Consider the following 20,139-nt stretch of genomic DNA (forward strand, 5'->3'; position numbering starts at 1 on the left):
TGTGAATACTTATGTAAATAGGATGTTTCTGTATTTATTTCACAATACATTTGCTAAAATGTCTAAAAACGTTTTACTTTTGTCATTATGCGGTATTGTGTGTAGATGGGTGAGAATTTTTTTATTGAATACATTTTCAATTTAAGCAAACAACAAAATGTGGAATAGGTCAAGAGGTATGAATACTTTCAGAAGACACTATATCAGTATAATAGAGCATAATATTTTAGATATATGGCTCTCTAAGATGTGTTCAAATTGCTAGGCCTCAACCCAACTTTGCACTGAATAGCCACGATAATAATATGCATCTCTATAGCCTTTCTGCACTAGACATTGCTTCTTGACGCATCAACAAAGAGATTGATCAAGGGTCCCCTTCTTTTGTATGCCAATAAACGCATTCACATGGCCCTAATCTGGGTGATATGATGCCTTCAAGGCAGCAATGTAATCACTATGGCCTTGGCTGCTACATATTGCTAGCTAGTGACAAGGCAATAGGGTACTAGATTAAGGCCTTTGAAGTTTGCCTACATGTGCTCTCTCTCTGTAAGATTACCAAATGTTGATCCAACTATGCTAATCATCCACTATAACCTATGTGATCTGTTCTTATATTGATGTGGGATGGAGTGCTCAAGTTAGAGGATTAATCCAATTTCAGAGGTGGAAGGTCCGAAATTATTTTTTTCTTCTTCTGAGCAGCAGGGGATCCCCCACCCAGTCCCCACCCTGGAGGATGCGACCCTAACCCTTCAGGGGCCATGAGTGAGTTGGAGGAGAGTTGATGGAAGGGGGGAGAGGGGGATGGAGGGGACAGCTTGCGTCCGGCCACCAGGTCTGCCCCGAACCCCCACTCACTCGGGAAACCATTGTCTCCTAGGCCATTGGCCCTGAACTTTACAGGCTATTGTAATGGCGGCCAGGGATCATCTTAGCCAGCCACCCACCCCTCAAAAAGAGTGGGAGAGTGAGTGAAAGGGGGTCCTGAGCGCCTGAGCGCCCGGGATAAGGCAAAACCTACGCAAATCCCCTCATTGATTGCGTTACGCCTTCCTCTCACATAGCCTTACCCCGCTCTCTCTTTATCTATGTTTGAGTGGCAGCCAGCTACAGCTGCACTGTGACTGAAGAACCAGTATATTAAAACTGAGCCCTGGACCAAACGTACATACAAAGTGCTATAGGCTTTAATAAAGCAATAAACAATCTATTGAACGGACTTGGATGGAGGGGTTGCCTGAGAAACTCATACTTTACAGGGCTGTTAAAGTGCAATGAAGTGTTGGGGCAAGGAGAGAAGATTTGGTCTCACATTAGTAATCATGTGGCATATTCGAGGGAAGAGATCTACTGACAGTATTGGCCTATGTTTTATAATCAATAGTGCATCAACATGTAGGCTGCACTTGTGCTGAAATGTCTAAAAGTAAAAAATGTTAAAAGTTTGGTAATGCTTGACTTAATTAACAGACTCCGGGACAAGTTGTTAACAGACTCCGGGTCAGTTTTTAACAGACTCCGGGACAGTTGTTAACAGACTCCGGGACAGTTGTTAACAGACTCCGGGACAGTTGTTAATGTCTGCAGGCATAATGCTTTATAACTTGATATAACTTGTTATGAGCTTTTATAATGTCTGATAATAAGTCTTGCAATATCTTATGGTAAAAAAAATGCAAATTTAAGAAAAGTGCATTGTGACTTTCTTTGGCTACTTGGTTCACAACTGATTATAATTTAAATTTCTGTGGCCAAAAACTTATAAAAAAACGTAAGAAAAGCTATTGAAACTCCATCCTTCCTATCTAAAAAGTAAACCAGGGCTTTTTGTGTGGGATTACAAATGTATTATACTATGCACCTCCAAAAATTCCTCCCCTCCCCTCTTCTCCCCCATTAGATCTATTAAAGCAGTGGGGGATCCGGAGTAAACAATGGCTGAATGCGGAGCTAGGGAGCTATGGAGCTTGGGGGAGGAATCCTGAAGGAACAGGGTGTGGAAAATGGAAATCGCTGGGAGGCGTGAGACTCAGTGCCCTGCGGTTCGCCCCTTTGTCTCGCTAATGGGAGTTAAACTCTCTCCCTCGCTCGGAGCCCGCCGCCTTCTTTTAGTGCTTATGCAAACATGCTATTGTAGCGGGCTACGAGCTTGCGGGGGGACACCCAAGTCGCGTAAGTCTTTTGTTTAAGAATTGATCGTCATTAGCTGGCATATGCCAAGTTCAAAGTGGAATAAACACGACATCACTGTTTCCGATGTTGAGGAGGAAGCTAAGCATGTGCCACCCATGTTTGAACTCCTCCCTTATAAATGGCAAAGGGGGGGCAATTAACTAACACTGCATGCAAATTGCTGCACTGCTTTTGATTGTAATGGACACCATATTATCCATTCATCCAGTTCATTGGGAGAAAAAAACAATGAATCAGCTATTTTTGAGCTTGGCTTTCTTAGTTCTGGGATTGTTTTCATGCCTGGAGACATTAACACATTTAACTGGCAGCCTTACATTTCAGGCTATTTGTGTGTTTGGATCAACTACAAAATACAATTTAAAACACCTCCACTCCACCTCAACACAAAGAGCCATGAAAATTAAAAAAAAATTGAATTATTGATCCTCATTTCTGATTGATATCACCGGAGAAGGTTCCCAGAGGTCAAAAAGCAGAATTGACCATCTGCATTTGTAGATTGGATTGTTTCTGATGGGGATGGACAAACACAAGGTCTTAAAAGGACCTGAACAAATTTCTGCCTACTCTAGACCCCTCTTAGGATCAATAAGAAATAATCTCCAATGCGATGGGGAGGAGACCTTACTGCATGCCCTCTTGTTTTTAATCACTGGGATGTGGGCAAGCAGAAGGGGACACAGCCAACAAGGAAATCTCATTAAACAAAGAAAGGCATTGTGGGCCATGGTGGGTCCTCCTAGGACATAACACAATAATCTACACAAAGGGCCATATCTTGTAAGGTCCTACCACACTGGGCCTAAAGGCTTTCGACAAATCAATCTACTGGTATACCTGCAGTATCTGGGTGGTGTTCAGCAGGGCACACTGTAGAAAAATGCTTTGCAACGGAAAACAAAAACCAGCTTTTCTTATTGGATGAGTTCAGATAGTTCCTGAAAGTTCGGCCCAGAGTTCGAAAACTATTGTCTGATCATTGATATGGTCACTAATACTTCTACTCGCCTTCTCCATGTCTGAATGTCTGTTTGAATTGGACACTGGCTAAAGTATTTAGAGCCTCTATGGTAATTTTGAGTATAATGTCCTCCGTTTTGGGTTTGATACCACAGTCACGACCACTGGATATGGTTTCAGAAAATTGCACCAAGCAAGGTACACTGTTGGTACCACTACAATTGTCATTGACAAGTCTGTACTTTATTTACCAACACGATGTGTTGGGACTTAATGAAAACCTACAATGATGCAGCCTTTTAATTAAAAAGACCAGCTCCTCTGTAAAGGTTACCTCACACTCGGTAATCACCAGAGGGTGTTTTAATTAAAATAACAAATGTGTGTAGTATACACTGGCGCTCGGGTTAAACAACGAGCGTTAATACGAGAGAGGATTAACTAACCAGGTGTTCGATCAGGCCGCTATTTGTCTGGCGGTCTATTGATAAACACCCATGCCAAGAGCGATATCCAATGTCCCAGGTGCCCTTGATGATAAACACACGGAAGCCTTACTGAAACCATTGGAGTGTGTCAGACAGTGTTCTATGTTTGTCACCAACTTCAAATGACTGTCTGTATCTCATATCCGCTGCAGTTCTGTATAGCAAGCCTGTTTTTGTCTCACTAATTGCCCACAAATAGCAAATGGTACAGTATATAACTCTCTGCAGATAACGGTTTGGATGACAAAGCTGTAAGAATACAATAGCAAGTCCCAATGGTGCTTACTGCTTGTGTAATTAGAAATGTCAGTAGCATCAATTAGCAGATCATGACAGGGACTCCTCTGTCCCCATCATCCCATCAGTGAGTGTCAGTGATGGGGAACACTATAGTAGGAAAAGGGGATACGTAGTCCGTTGTACAAATGAATGCCTTCAACTAAAATATGTCTGAATCAGAGAGGTGTGGGGGGCTGCCTTAATCGACATCCAAGTCTTCGGCGCCCAGGGAACAGTGGGTTAACTGCCTTGCTCAGGGGCAGAACGACAGACATTTACCTTGTCAGCTCGGGGATTCAATCCAGCAACCTTCTGGTTACTGGCCCAACTCTCTAACCACTAGGCTACCTGCCACCGCTCATGCAGCAGCCAATCAAATGGGAGCTGCTCTGCTACACAGGAAGAGTATATTGAACCTCTGTTAAAGCCAGGTAACCCTTTAGTAGCCTAGGTGAACTCACACTATTAAACACACTATTTAAGCACCTACAGATGTAGGATCTTAATTTGACCCTGTTGCAGGAGAATGTTCATGCTATGCAGGAAATGTTTAACTTGTAGTGTATTTGAGGTTTAAAAAGGCTTCTGATGTTTATAATTTTCACTTTGAAATATTAGACTTAATTTTCCCTAATGAATCAACACCTATAACAATGTCCCTTGATCATAATCCACATAATAATTCACATTTCCTGTTGCTCCAGGATTATTTTCCTGCTGTAGCAAATTGCCTCAAATTAAGATCCTACATCTGTAGGGATTGTGATATGCTGATATCATCCAATACCATTCCGAATGTATCTGAAAAATCACACTAGGTTATGTTTTGAGTGGAACATTCTTTTAAGAGATAAATGGAACTGGTTCTACATCTGCTTTACACAACACAGTGGTAAAAACCCACACACCATGTCACAAGCACCCTATCAGTGTCTCTGTGTCAGGTTTCCCACGAGTTGCCCCGCATGCATGGGTTCTGGGGTCAGATTAGCTCCCTCAGACTCATGCTGCGATATGCCTGTCACATTGGCCCCCATAATTATACCTTCAGCAGAGAAGATCTGCCATGTATTACTATAAGCCCTAGGAGGATAGAGATGTTGCCCTCTTTTAATGCTGGATGGAGGGATGGAGCAGTGGCCCAGCACAGGGCTATTGTCCACGTGTGGATTAAACCAATAGGGTGTCTTGTTGGACTTGGAGGGGTCCTATGGTGTTATCCCTATATCTCGCTACCGCTGGAGAGTGTGTGCGTGTGTGTGTGTGCGTGCGTGCTGGGGATGTGATGTGAACATGGTCACGGGCAACTGTGGGAGGATTACCCTTGACGGACACACACACAGCCTTTTTAATAAGGTCTCAATCTGCGCCAGATTCACAGAGAGGGAGCGGGGGCCTGTGTTATGGAGATGAGGGTGTGTGAAGGTCAGATCACAACTGGGGCGGGGTGAGGCGCCTAGCCATTGTCTCCTGGGCTTTTCTTGTCCCCCCATCACCAACCACTCCATTGACCAGGAGGGGGACCCCAAAGGTTAAGTCCCCCACCCTACCCCACCCCCCTAGGTCACAACAGCCCCCTCTTTCTTCCAGAAAGGTCATATGTCCCTCCCTCGACCCCTTTCTCCAGTCCATCTCTCCCAGAACACCAGTTCTGCTCCTTCAATGAGTTGTTGTTTGAATGGGATACTATATGAGGCCTGATTTGATTATAATACAAAGGACTGCAACACACTGGACCCTAAACATTGGGCCTAGAGCCTATTTTTAAGTTAGGCCTTAACTTTCTAAAGCATATGAAATGTTACAACTTAGTTTCTTGATATTAACTTTTTATATTAGTTGTTAGGCTTATTAATTTCTTAGTTTGTTACAAGAGGCGGTGATTGTTTTGGTACTGTTCTGAAAGGAGCTGAAATTAACTTGACTTTGGTTTGGAGAGTTGATCATCACATTCTAGGGTTGAAGAGAATTGTTCCTATCTGTAAATCCAGTGTGGTGTATGTGCTAGGCAAATTATGTATAGGCCTAATCAAACTACCCCTGGCCTCTTCAACTCATTTGATATAGCTAGACTTGGCCTCGATATTTATCATTGACTTGAAAAAAGGTAACACAAAATAGCCTCTTCTTTTTAAGTTTGAGTTGAAAGATGAACTCTACATCAGCAATGGATGGAAGGGGAAGGGGTCAAATTATAAAGGTTGTATCCAAACAGATTTCCATATAATCACATAGGCATACCCTAACTCCAAAATAAGGCACACACACGTGTGTGTTCAATGTTCTCTGAAAAGGAACAAATTGAATGTTATCCTGAAAAGAGCAAAATGGTTGTAAAATGATTAACAATACATTAATAGATAATGTATATATCTACGTGTAATAGAACCAGTTTATGAGAAAGGCAAGTAAAACTCTTCTGACGTGTATTTCTCAACAATCTTATATCATTGATAGGCCTACTCATCATCCAATTAACAAACTGACAAGGGTCCCAACCAGAACAGCTGTGTAAACCGGGCTCACACAACGCTCCACTCATGTTTATGCACGCGCGCTAACAGCCTCATTAATTAAGCCTAATCAACCACGTCGTTTCCCAGGGGGTGGCCTTCGGGATACAAATGTAGGCCTACTGTTTTCAATTGTAATTAACCGAGTAATATGAAATAAGTCCCCCCTCCATTCAATATCCTCAAATCAATACTGTTCGCATTGTTTTTATTAAAGAGAGGGAATGCACACTGCTTAACACTGGTATTGATTAGGCCTAATGGGTGTGCTGATGAATATCTGAGTTCTATAGCATGATTTCAGGTCATTCTCAGCCATCCATTGTCATTGTGGATTCACTGATATACATAGCTATAAATTATTTCGATGTACATTTGTTTATTTATCACTTTCCCGATCAGATTGATTTGATTTGGGTTTTACTATCAAAACGCAACATCCAAAGTTCCACTTGAACTTGACGTCTTCGGTCAACACTTTATTTCAAGTTCCAAAAACATATTGCACCTATGTGATGCATATTGTTGATTCAAAGCCATACAATCTACATCATAGCAGTTAAAATCGATCACATATGTCCAATTATCTTGATTAAACCCGAATCGAATCGAATGGACCATTCGTTCGTGAGCAGGTGCTAAATATTAGCTTGCTGTGCATCAGATGAAAAGAAGTTGGCATGTCTTCTTGCTAATACACAACCATCAATATCTGTAGATATCGTAAAAGCTGGTGGTACACATCCCATAAACTTTGACTGGTCCTATAAAACTTTAATTGCAGCTGACAAAATTCATATTTAACTAGGCCTACCACTATCAATTCAAATCAAGAGAGAAAATACTGTGTAACAAAACGTAGACCCGACATAAAGAAAATGCATATATGCTTACACACGCCTATTGAAACTTAATAACCAGATTTTGTTCAATTATACAAAGTAAACAATGAACAAAAACGTTCGATTAGAAACCATGCAGTTTCTATGAATTATAGGCCAACTGTTACACACTAACTTCGTAAACACACAGACAGAAGACTGAACCGCTCAACCATTGTTGCCTGTCAATAGATCCCCAGTCCCACAAGTTGTTGTGCAAAAATAACAAACCCATATAACCACATAAATAATATAATAAAAAGCATACTTACTCAAACAGATGAACGCCCCCAAACAGGCGAGCAGCATCCTTGGCCGGTTCATTTTTTACTAATAAAGAAAATAGTATTTTGGCTTTGCTGAAATGTCTTCTGCCCCCCCCAAAAAAATCGAAATATAATTATTCCAATTTCTGAGACGAGTCTTCTTTGGAAAGCTTTTGCTGAGATGTCTTCTTTGGAGACCTTACAATAAACGTGATTCACTTTTATTAAAACATTTCTACTCTTCTTTAGAATCTCTTGTCCAGCGTATTGGCCGGAGCTGGCAACTGGTCACGTCCAAAGCTACTTTAAGAATACTGTTTTGCCTATTCAGGACCAACGGAAGGGACAGCGGACATTAGGTATGCAGCGTCATTGTTGTCCCTGCTGACACCCGCGGTCAGTGAATGGACATTGACACAACAGCTTTCACCGGCGCTGGCAGGTTGGTCCCGCCCAATGAACCAATCACATAACGCGGCGCTTCGGGAGGCGGAGGTGCGTTGTGCCTCAGAGGCATGATTGATTTTCATTTGAATGGAGCCCCGGCCACTTCTCCGCTCCGCTGATCCGGCTTGATGTCACATACACATACCATAATCACTACGGACAGCTGTGGTCAACCCGGAGAGCAGTGACGTCGCATGCTCTCTGTTTTCTTCAGGATAAAGTTGTGGGACTATGAAGGCAAGGCAGGTCTTGGTTTGTTGACAATATTTTGTGAGAAGTGGAGAGAGACATGCAGTTGGTAACACTTTATTTTAAGCCTGCAGATGTGCATTTATGATGTGGTTATAATGCATTGTAAGACTTATACAATATATGACTATATTGCAATATGTAATTAGATAAAGCTCATGGGTTTATTTTAATTTGTGAAAAACCGTATCAGAAAGATGCATTTTTATGCAAAACTAGACTATCCATATTTATTGAACCCTTTCACATAATCCTTTTTATTTTATCCATTGTCATCACAAGCTATATGACCTTAACCAAGTCCTTTTCCGAGTAGTTCATGTTACATAATGGTCATACAGATTCATATCGAGATATATGTCCTATGGCAAGAAATCCCATGACTGTGTGTTATGTAATGAAAGGTGAGATGTCCACAGTGAAGTCTAATAGAATGGTCAGTGGTGCTGTTGGTTGATCCAGCGCTGCTGCCACCTCAGGACCATATACAGCCTACCCTGGGGGCAGGGTTCAATCCCCCATTCCACCTCTACCTTTCATCCCTCTTTCAACTGTTTCCCTCTCTGAAAATGTGTCTATATTTGTACCAGAGTTTTTTTTCTTTCATTGCCACCTAGTCGTCCCAACTGGCTCATTCTCATTCTGCCCCTCACCACTCCACTACCTCTTCTTCAAGTCATTAAGCCTGATGAACGCTGTCATCACTCGCCCATTCCTCTGCATCCTACACTGGCTGCCAAAAGCAGCTTACATCACGTTCAAGACTCTGATACTTGCCTACAGGGCAGTGAGGGGAACCACTCCTCCCTATCGCCAGTCAATGTTCAAACCAATGATCAAACCCAAGTGTGTCTCCATATCTCGTAACTCCTCTGCAGGTTACATACCTTAACAGCGGGATAACAGGAAGAGAGTCAAAAGGTCCAACATCAGCCAGTACCGGGTGTACAGACCTGACCCTACAATCACAGCCAACAGTGTTCTTCTATGAAACACCCCCTCAGTTTCCCATATCTGATAAGTCACTGATCCAATATGAAGATTTCCAAAGCATCTGGTCATATTGAGTGTGCAGCACCATGACATCACCACCAAGACCAAAGTTGACATCTAAGAGAGTGGTCATTCCTACCCCGCTCTATAGTGCGGAAACCTGGACCTGCTAGAGGTCAACTTTAAATCAACTTTATGTCATGTCAAACCAAATAATTGAGTTGATTTCAGTTGATTTGGCCATGACATTTAGAAAGTTGCATCGATGCCACTCCTGACCCCCTCCCCCTCCAAAAAACACACAATTAGCCTTCGTTTTCATAAGCGTTATGCAATAGGGAACCCTCAGGAAACTGACAAGCAACAGACTGGGATTCAGGAGTCATTCATTGAGGAGCCATGTTAAATGGACATTGGGAGGGCTACACTATACGTAAGCTGTATGTTGTGCATCACGGGCTGAACATGCCAGGGATTCTCGCCAATTAGAAAGGGTTATAGTTGTGAATCATACCAAAAACTCTTGACAACTCTAACTAATATCGTAATGTCACCTGTAATGTTGAAAAGGGATGGTTTCATAAAAGGGCTTTTTTTTACATTTATTTAGAAGTTAGGGAAGAGAAATGCCAATTGAACCAAGGTCTTACAAATATGTGTTTTCTGGAGTTGGCGGTGTTACCACCAGCTATGGCACTCTATGTTAAACTTGAGGGTAAATATGTTACACATTTAAACCTAAATGGGAAGTGCAAAGCGACAAAGGTTACAATTGTTCAAAGCGTTTCTGTTCCAAAGTGACAAGGCACAATAGTGACAACTGTCTGTCAGTCTGAAAGGTACTTTGTCAGAGAGCTAACGACGATAAAGAATCAGTATACAGAACATAATGATATATTTGATTGAATTAACTTAGGCCATAGTCCTCAGCAGAGAGGGATCACCTCATGAAAATGCCATAGACTGTTGGTGAAAATGTCAAATATTCAGGTCACTGGTTGCCTTGACCTTTCAGTTCTGATTCTTCATGCTGATAGATTCAACTAGTACAGTACATGATTCAGTGAAGGTCAGAGCAGTGGCGGATTTAGGTATAGGCGACATGGGCAGCCGCGCAGGGTGGTATCTTGCCGGGGAAGGCATGGGGCGAAAGCACCAAAAAATTCAGAAGGGTGACATTTGCACGATCGGGGTAGGTTGACCTCAGGTCTCCCCACTGGAAGCCCGAGGTAGGGGAGGAGGGGGAATCTATCAAATACCGCACCCCTAACTTTGTACAGTACTAATGCAATTAGTAAAATCAGTCACACTATGAAATGCTACCAAATAAACCACAATTCATTCATAATACTGTGAATATATAGTTTCACAGACATATTGTTGCATTTTTTTCTGGTTTGTGTGAAATCGTTAAGAATAATGTAAAACCAGTCTGCACACCACCAAGGTGAATTGGTTTAGTCTTGGCTCTTGGTTGACAGTGTTGGGGGATGGGTAATGTATTGATGCTCGAGTGCCAAATCAACACAAATGGATAAGAAAAGGTCTAAGCCATCAGGTGCCCAGTTTAGGAAAAAGAGGAAAGAAGAAGAAGAGAAATGCGCAAAAGATAAAGGTATACAGCTATGTCATCTCTTTATGAGTATAATATTATGCATGTAAAGAAATAGGCTAGTATAGCACTTATGTTTGTTAGCCTATGTTGCTTGCTATTACACATAGGGCGACAATATTCCGTTTTCTGTCCAACTAGCTTACTTAACATTGGATATCATTTCACACAGTTTCATCATGATAATGTGTGTAGCCTGCAGCAAAACGATAACAACCTAACTAGCACATTATTGATTTGGTTAACTTTCATTGAGGTGACATCATAAAGATTTTCTGTGATTTTATTGACTAGGTCCTGAGGTCAGTAAGGGGAATTTCCAGTGCTGTAGGGTAACTTAAAAGACGTCTATATTATGCTGATATTTTGTATATTTTGTGATATATTGAGTATTTTGGGGTGTCTTATGCCTAGAATTAGCCAAGTCGGTTGTATGGTTCATTTGGTTCCTATTCTGAAAGTTTGATAAATTGTGCGTAATGGAATGTATATCTAATTGTGCAACAAATGTATTTAGGGTGTAAAACTCATATACTGTATTTCAATGCAAATTCAGGAGCACCCTCTGGCACTGGTCAGGATGAGGAGCTGTCTTCCTCCTCAGCCACACAGGCCTATTCAGAAATGATCTTGGCGCCTCAGAATGAGGAGCCATCCACCTCCTCAGCCACACAGGTGTCTTTACAAATGTTGTCTGAGCCTGAGGATGAGGATGAAGACCCATTTGCTTCCACTTCTCCCCAGCTGGATTCTTCAGGTGTGTTTGTGCGTACGTGCACATGTGTGTGTGTGTGTGGGGGGGGGGGGGGGGTACGTGCACATGTGTGTGTGTGTGTGTGGGGGGGGGGGGGGGTACGTGCACATGTGTGTGTGTGTGTGTGGGGGGGGGGGGGGGGGTACGTGCACATGTGTGTGTGTGTGTGGGGGGGGGGGGGGGGTACGTGCACATGTGTGTGTGTGTGTGTGGGGGGGGGGGGTACGTGCACATGTGTGTGTGTGTGGGGGGGGGGGTACGTGCACATGTGTGTGTGTGTGGGGGGGGGGGGTACGTGCACATGTGTGTGTGTGTGGGGGGGGGGTACGTGCACATGTGTGTGTGTGTGTGTGTGGGGGGGGGGGGGGTACATGCATGTGTTTATGTGTGCATCCCTGCATAACATAAACAAAATCAATAATTTCCCTTTTGCGAAGTTTTAGGTTTCCATATTGTAGGTAACAATTGTGATTTTATTATTACTGGGTATGTATGTGGGATGTTCCACTACTTTAAATGCTGTGAATAATGTGTGTAAACTAATACCCATGTGCTCTTCATTAGAAATGCCTGTAGCAGCATCCCCACCAAATCCTGCTGCTGAGGATGAACCACTGTCTACAGACCCTGCTGACTGGCCTTCAGTTCTGACTGACAGAATTCGGACACAACTAGTTTGCAGAGGACAAAGTGAGGTACCACCTAACTTTGTTTTCCCAAGGAATGAGAGTGATGGAAGAAGTTGCCACCACCAGCATTTCAGGAAGACCTTGGTGAGTGGTGAAAAAATCCCTAGAAGTTGGTTGGTGTATTCTGAAAGAAACACCAGCCTCTTCTGCTTCTGCTGCAAACTCTTTTTTAAGAAGAAAATAAATTTAGCAAACTCAGGACTGACAACCTGGAAACATGCAAGTTCTTTGACGTCACACGACAGCAGTCCAGAACACCAAAACTGCACGAAAACAGGGAAAGAACTGGTAATGAGGATCAAAAAAGGGGAAACAATTGATTAGCATGAGATGCCACTTATGGAGGCTGAGAGGATAAGATGGAGAAAGGTGTTGACACGTCTGACTGCTATTGTGCAGTCTCTGGCAATTAGAAATCTGGCACTAAGGGGGCACAGAAATACTGTACTCTCCATCAATTGGACATTTCCTCAAAGAGGTTGAACTGATGGCACAATTTGATCCAGTCATGAAAGAGCACCTTAACCGTGTCCAAAAAGGGACCTCGAGTAACACCACCAGCTTCCTTGACCACCAAAAACAGAATGAACTCATTGATTTTTTAAGCAGCAAGGTCATTTCAATAATGTTGGGTGACATCAAGCTGGAAACATTATTCTCTATCATTCTAGATTGCACCTCAGATGTCAGCCACACTGAACAGTTGTCAGTTGACAAGAATTGTGTCACTGAAGAAGGAGCCCCACATAAAGGAACATTTTATGGGTTTTTTGGACACAGAGGAGTCCACGGGCCAACATTTGGCATCACTGATTCTCAAAAGATTAGAGGAGGTAAAAATTCATTTTGAGGACTGCAGCGGACAGTCTTATGATAATGGGGCCAACATGAGAGACAAAAACAAAGATGTCCAAGCCATACTCCTGGAAATGAATCCAAGTGCTCTATTTGTGCCATGTAGGGCTCACACATTGAACCTGGTTGTGGCTGATGCTGCTAAAAGTTCTGTCGATGCCATAGGTTACTTTGGCATCTTACACAAACTGTACACCTTGTTCTCAGCCTCCACACAGCGATGGGCCATCCTGAAAAAACATGTGGACATCACTTTGAAGATGTGGACTGAGACAAGGTGGGAGAGTAAAGTTAAGAGTGTTTAGACACTGAGGTATCAGGCAGCAGCAGTGAGAGAGGCACTGATTGAGGTGACGGATCAAACCAAAGACCCTGTGATAAAGTTTGAGGCCCAGTCCTTGTCAGAGGAGGTGGGATCATACTGCTTCAGCATCTGTACAGTGGTGTGGTATGACATTTTGAGCCAGATCCAACATGTGAGCAAGCTGATATAGTCTCCCAGTATGCATGTGGATGTTGCAGTCAGTCTTCTCAGAAAGACTGAGAGAGGTCTCAGCAACTACAGGGCAACAGGCTTTACGACTGCACAAACGTCAGCCAAGGATATTTGCGAGGGTATGAATGTAGAGGCCGTTCTACAACAAAAAAGGCTGAGGTCCACAAAACGGCACTTTTCATACAAATCATTTGATGAGCCTTAATGCCCTGAAGAAGCTGGAGGGGACATTCTTTCAATGCCGTCGTTGATGCTACAACCTCAGCCTTTCAGGAAAGATTTTCCCCATTGGAAAATGTGGGAGAGAAGTTTGGAGTGCTGTCAACTTTCCAAAGTCTCTCAAATGAGGAGCTGACAGAGCTATAAAGAACACTCAGACTTGGATGGCAGAGAGCTTGCCCAGGAACTGAAGAACTCGCCTGACTTGCCATCGAAGACCATGACCCTGCTTGAGCTGTTGACATTTATGCACGGAAGGATTCATGGATCAATCCCCCATTACAGCTCACTGTCTATCCACATCGGCCTGTTACATTATTGACAGCGGTGGGATGGCCTTAAGCATTTGGGGCTTGGAGCAAATGTGAGGATGCTTTGAGAAAGAGGGGGAATAGTGTAGCATGGTATATGTGAGCTGCCTCTGCACCGCAGGATCCATGGATCGATCCCACGTTACAGCTCACTCTCTCTCCACATCAGTCTGTTACAGTAAGAAGGAAGAAGCTGTGGCACTTGCCCAGAAAAATATTGGGGAAAAAGAGCTATACAATGTGTGAGGGCTGTGTTTGGGGGTCAGTGGGAGGTGTAACCGGTGGGAATTTAACCAGGTGTCCCGGTCACCAAACCAACCATTAGGCCGAGTAAATCCTCAATGTCTGAGGGCGATATTTGGTCTTAAACAAGGCAACCTCGTAAACAAGTCTACCTCATCACAAGACCATGATTCCAAATGACCTCCGCTATAGAGGCACTTAGGACAGTAGAGAGGAACTCGCAATAGGGTTGGAGTTGGCTGCGAGCCATTGGTAATGGAGCTGTTTATAGGGTCCTTTGCCATGAGCGGAGGTTGCATTAAACACCCTTGGCCATGGCCAGGGGCGCCGTATAGGTTAAATGATTAACCTATCGTCATTAATATAATATTTTATTTACAATGTACTGATAAAACTAACGGTTTATTTTTCTTTTCTTGTTTTTGGCAAAAAGTAGACGTCAAGAGAGCCTCTGTATTGCCCCCTCTATTTACATGAAATGGATCGGTCCTGCCCCAAAACCAGGCGCTAACGGTACTTGCTAGCAGTGAATTGCCAGTGAGGAGTGCCGGTGTCTCAGCTCCCTAAAGAAAAATCTGGCTTTCAAAAACGAAAGGAAAGAAAATAAAGACAGGAAAGATCAAAGAAAGGGTCTCGTTCCGTGGGTTAATCATTGTGCGCGTGTGTTATTTATTCGATGTACTCCTCGCTCTTTTGTTTTGGGTTTCTACCCTGTGTTTTGTTACGTGTTTGTTTGTTCTTCGTCCCCGTGCCTTTACACGGCACAGCGTAATTTGGGTGAAATAAAAACCAATTTTTTGCATTCCTGCGTCTGTCTCCCGAATCATTTATACAAACGTGACAGTTGCTTTACGTATATTTTGCACACTGTGACAGTGACTGTTGCTGGTGGCGAGAGAGCTTTCAGTAAGCTAAAACTGATTTTAAAAAACTATTTGAGGTCCGCTATGTCCCAGGACAGGATTTGCAGTCTTGCAATGCTGTCCATTGCACTAGCGGTTCTGGGGGGGGGGGGGGACAACGTCTAATGTAACTGGCCCCTCTAACAGTACAACTGGCCCCAGCTTGGCCCCCCCAGTTGAAATGGTCTAGAACCGCCACTGGTCCATTGAAAGTCAGTTAGCTAGAAAGCTGGACTTCAAAGACTTGATCAGTGACTTTGCTAGCAAGAAGGCTCGGCGCTGGGCTCTTGGTGAGTAAGGAGCAAGGGCCAGTGATAACTGTTAAATGGCATGGCTATTGATATTGGATCACTGCACACATGATGCCCACAGGCTGAAAACAAAACTGAGAACAGACTGAGAACAACATATATCTCAAAGTAACGGCTGGATTGCCATAAAATTTGTTGTGCACAATGAAGACCCCAAGTGGAAGAAACCTGTTGATTTGGTGACCACTTGACCTTTCCTCTAGCGCCAGCATCAGGCCTTTTCATTTCCATTTCCATTTTGTTTTCCATTTCCCATATCCACTTTTACAGCTACTTATTTTCTAGTTGGTATGTAATGCTTAGTTCAAAAATCTGCTGCTGATTTTATTATTTTGTTTGTTATATCAGTCTATAGATGATAATGTACATTTATTTTAATTGAAGAGGTTAATGTATATTTAAGTTATTTATTTTAAGTTATTCATTAATGTTAAGAGAATTTTCCATTCAAGAATTTTCCCATTAAAATTACATTTAGACTGTAAAAGATGGCCTTTAGCACATTTCTTATATAGGGTATCAGTCTTGCATCAAATAGTGAATTCCACTGTATGCAGAATGTTGCATGCATGTCTGCACAATGTTATATTTTCACAGCTCACTGTCAGGAAATATCATACAGTAAATATTGGACTACAAGAGAGTTGCAAGCCTGCAAAGGTAGAGTTATTTAAAGCTTTGAATGGGTCGATTGGGTTCTGGTGGTGTGTGGGTACAGCAATTGCGCAGGGTTGGTGTGGCCTGTGGTGGTGGGGCCCAATGTGAAATCTTTTCATGGGGCCCAAAATCCCTGGCGGCGGCCCTGGCCCTGGTCACTTCCATAAGCTGTTGACTCCATTATAAACAGACAAAAAGAAAGAGGCAAAGAGAAAGCAGAGAAGGAAAATGGGGGTGTAGGAGAGAAAGAAGAGAGAAAAGGAGCCTTGAGGGAAGGAAGGGAGAAGAAGTTATAGAGGAGGGGAGAGAGGGCACGACTGTAAAAGGGGATGCAGAGAGAGATTAGGGAGTGCAGGAGAGAACGATGACAGCGTAAAGGAGCTTGAATGAGAGAAGAGAGATGAGTGAGAGAGGAGGGGTGAGAGGCAAGAGATTGGAAAAGAAGGGAAAGAAAGCAGTGAGGGACAGAGGGAGTTTAGGAGAGAAAGAAGAGAGAAGGAGCCTTGATGGAGGGAAGAGAGAAGGGTGGGAGATATGAGAGGAATGAAGCAGAGTCGATGTTCGACAAAGTGTTAAAGAGGTTGAAAAATGTGACTGCATTTGTTTATTCATAAAACACACTTAATACAGTATAATTCATACAATGATGTACTATCACTGTAATATGCAAAGTATCTAATAGAAATACAAGTTAACACATCGGGTGAATTGTCACAGAGCGATAGTGCGAAGATTTGCAACAATACATTCAAATTCAATGCCTTAAAGTAACTAGCCTATATCTTGTACAAGTGGTTTCAAGTGAGGGGACAGGACAATGGGCATGGCATCTTTCATTCACAGTGACTTTAAGCACAGAACAGTACTAAGATCATTTTAGGGGAAGACAGGTTCAAGTTGAAAAACAGGCCAGGCCACACACATGGAGTCAAGTTCAAGTCCACTATGTGGCACACAAATATTAAACAGTACAACTTCATTCCATTGTAATAGCCCATTGAAGATACTGTAATCAGTGGTGATTTTAGCATGTAAATCTTGGTGGGGCAAACTCAACATAGCCGTTACACAACACTAAGCAATAGATCAATTGCACTATAATGGTGACAAAGAGTGCTCACAAACTGTTAGGGCCTACATGAAGCTGTCTCAACGGCAGAGCTTTCTTTTCAGCACCATGGAGTGAATCCTTACTACTGCTACACCTGGCTATCAGCGGAACCTTGTCTGGCAGCGAAACAATTCATTCAGCCTTATTTACTGCCATTTAAAAAAACATAGCTGATATGGCTGACTTGCGGATGAGAGGCAATCCATAATTTCGATTAAGACATTTATGAGAGCGCTAGGACGAACGTAGTCAATATACCAATTTGTATAGCACTTTTGAAATGTACAGCAACAGAATTCAGAACATGGGCCATTCTTACAGTATTTTCCCTGTACACCAAGTCAGAACCATAGGATAAATAGTGGGGGCATATAAGCAGATAATGAAAGCTCTTACAATATTTCATGATTACCTTTCTCTAAAACAGGCTATAGGCTACATGTGCACCACCAAGTCAGAACAGTAGGCGAAATTAGGAGGGGAAACTGGACCAACTTATTAGGGTGAGGCACATGGGCTACTAACAGCTTACTACACAACATACACTTAGTATTATTTTCTTAGCTACAGTATAGTGTACATATCTCCCTGGCATATTACATAATTTATGCAGCAGTATACAAGACGTTTTTGGACTCACCGTTGCTGTGCTGTGCTCATTTGAACAAATAAAATAAAAAAATCTAATCAAATCAAACTTTATTTGCCACATGTGCCAAATACAACAAGTGCAGACTTTACCGTGAAATGCTTACTTACAAGCCCTTAACCAACAGTGCAGTTCAAGAAGAAGAAAATATTTACCAAGTAGGCTAAAATAAAAAGTAATAATAAAAAGTAACACAATAACAATAACAATAACGAGGCTATATACAGGGGGCACCGGTACCGAGTCAGTGTGCAGGGGTACAGGCTAGTTGAGGTAATCTGTACATGCACGTAGGGGCAAAGTGACTATGCATAGGTAACAAACAAACAGCGAGTAGCAGCTGTGTACGGGGGGGGGGGGGGGGGGGTCAATGTAAATTGTCCGGTGGCAATTTTTATGAATTGATCAGCAGTCTAATGGCTTGGGGGTAGAAGCTGTTGAGGAGTCTTTTGGTCCTAGACTTGGCACTCCGGTACCGCTTGCCGTGCGTTAGCAGAGAAAACAGTCTGTAACTTGGGTGACTGGAGTCTCTGACAATTTTATGGGCTTTCCTCTGACACCGCCTATTATATAGGTCCTGGATGGCATAAAGCTTGGCCCCAGTGATGTACTGGGCCATTCACACTACCCTCTGTAGTGCCTTACGGTCAGATGCCGAGCAGTTGCCATACCAGGGGGTGATGCAACCGGCCAGGATGCTCTCGATGGTGCAGCTGTAGAACCTTTTGAGGATCTGGGGGCCCATGCCAAATCTTTTCAGTCTCCTGAGGGGGGAAAGGTTTTGTCGTGCCCTCTTCACGACTGTCTTGGTATGTTTTAGAGGTCGATCGATTAATTAGGGCCGATTTCAAGTTTTTATAGCAATCGGTAATCAGCATTTTTTTTGGTACCGATTATGGCCGATTACATTGCATTCCATGAGGAAACTGCGTGGCAGGCTGACCACCTGTTACGAGAGTGCAGCAAGGAGCAAAGGTAAGTTGCTAGCTAGCATTAAACTTATCTTATAAAAAACAATCAATCTTCACATAATCACTAGTTAACTACACATTGTTGATGCTATTACTAGGTTAACTAGCTTGTCCTGCGTTGCATATAATCAATGCGGTGCCTGTTAATTTTTCATTGAATCACAGCCTACTTCGCCAAACGGGTGATGATTTAACAAAAGCACAATCATTGCACGAATGTACCTAACCATAAACATCAATGCCTTTCTTAAAATCAGTACACAGAAGTATATTTTTTTAAACCTGCATATTTAGTTAAAAGAAATTCATGTTAGCAGGAAATATTAACTAAGGAAATTGTGTCACTGCTCTTGCATTCATTGCACGCTAAGTCAAGGTATATGCATCAGTTTGGGCCGCCTGGCTCGTTGCGAACTAATTTGCCAGAATTTTACATAATTATGACAATGTTAAGACATAACATTGAAGGTTGTGCAATGTAACAGCAATATTTAGACTTAGGGTTGCCACCCGTTCGATAAAATATGGAATGGTTCCGTATTTCACTGAAAGAATTAACGTTTTGTTTTCGAAATGATAGTTCCCGGATTTTACCATATTAATGACCAAAGGCTCGTATTTCTGTGTTTATTATATTATAATTAAGTCTATGATTTGATATTTGATAGAGCAGTCTGACTGAGCAGTGGTAGGCAGCAGCAGGCTCGTAAGAATTCATTCAAACTTTACTGCGTTTGCCAGTAGCTCTTAGCAATGCTTGAATGCACAGCGGTGTTTATGACTTCAAGCCTATCAACTCCTGAGATTAGGCTGGCAATACTAAAGTGCCTATTAGAACATCCAATAGTCAAATTTATATGAAATACAAATGGTACAGAGAGAAATAGTCGATGCGTCATAATTCCTATAATAACTACAACCTAAAACTTCTTAACTGCGAATATTGAAGAACTGGGAATATTGAACCACCAGCTTTCATATGTTCTGAGCAAGGAACTTAAACGTTACCTTTTTTACATGGCACATATTGCACTTTTACTTTCTTCTCCAACACTGTGTTTTTGCATTATTTAAACCAAAT

The sequence above is a fragment of the Salmo trutta genome, chromosome 34 (genome assembly GCF_901001165.1).
Source record: "Salmo trutta chromosome 34, fSalTru1.1, whole genome shotgun sequence".
Classification (NCBI taxonomy): Eukaryota; Metazoa; Chordata; class Actinopteri; order Salmoniformes; family Salmonidae; genus Salmo; species Salmo trutta.